Source organism: Nannospalax galili, unplaced genomic scaffold (assembly GCF_000622305.1).
Source record: "Nannospalax galili isolate Female #2095 unplaced genomic scaffold, S.galili_v1.0 scaffold751, whole genome shotgun sequence".
Classification (NCBI taxonomy): domain Eukaryota; kingdom Metazoa; phylum Chordata; class Mammalia; order Rodentia; family Spalacidae; genus Nannospalax; species Nannospalax galili.
This window is the reverse complement of record NW_008331125.1, coordinates 3556532-3557511: the sequence shown is the minus strand read 5'-3', so window position 1 is coordinate 3557511 and position 980 is coordinate 3556532.

Sequence of the window (980 nt, the reverse complement as noted above, 5' to 3'; positions counted from 1 at the left end):
TTTTCAGAGTCCATCTTACAAAAATACTTACAGAAGTGTGTATTGATCGTTAGTATTTAGCTGAAGTAAAAACAGAAAATAATCTCAAAATTCTCAGTAACTTTTTTAAAATATTTTATTTTTATTTTATGTGTATGAGTGTATTGTCTGCATGTATGTGAGTGTACCAATGTCATGCAATACTGCAGAGATCAGAAGAGGGCTTCAGATTCCCCTGGAACTGGAATTAAAGACGGTTCATAGCCGCCATGTGGGTGCTGGGAATCAAACCTGGATCCTCTGCAAGAGCAGTGGTTTTTAACGTTCCTATCACCAGCTCAAATCAGCAAGGCAGATCTGCTCACTCATCCTCTCCACTTTTCTCTAGATCCTTGGAGTACCTGTGCTACCCTGGAAGATGAAGCGAGAACACAGATAGACGGCACAGAAGGATGCTATGGAACAGGATACATTCCTTTGCAGAAACTTGACCACAAAACCCTTTCTTACCTGAGAGGGAGCCTGGGAAATGCAGATCAGCTATATGACTGTTCCTATTTTTAACGGCGTGGTGGCGCATGCCTTTAATCCCAGCACTCGGGAGGCAGAGGCAGGCGGATCTCTGTGAGTTCAAGGCCAGCCTGGTCTACATAGTGGGTTCCAGGACAGCTGGGGCTACAGGGAGACCCTGTCTCAAAAAGATCAAAAAAAAAAAATCAGTTCCCATGACTCTTTTGTGAATATTACTACATAATAACTTGCCCTTTATGGCACATCAATATAGATAGTATGAATTAATTTTTATGTATACAAAGAAAACTGTAAGGTGTGAGTAATCCTAGGAAGTGTCAGGGAAGGGAAAAAGGAAAGAGGGGTGACTTTTACTTTTTCCTTCATGCATATCTTATTTTGGTTGGTTATTGTTGCTGCTGCTGTTATTTTTGAGACAGGTTGTAAACAACCAAGACTGTCTTCAAGTTTGCTATGGAACCTAGGTTGAA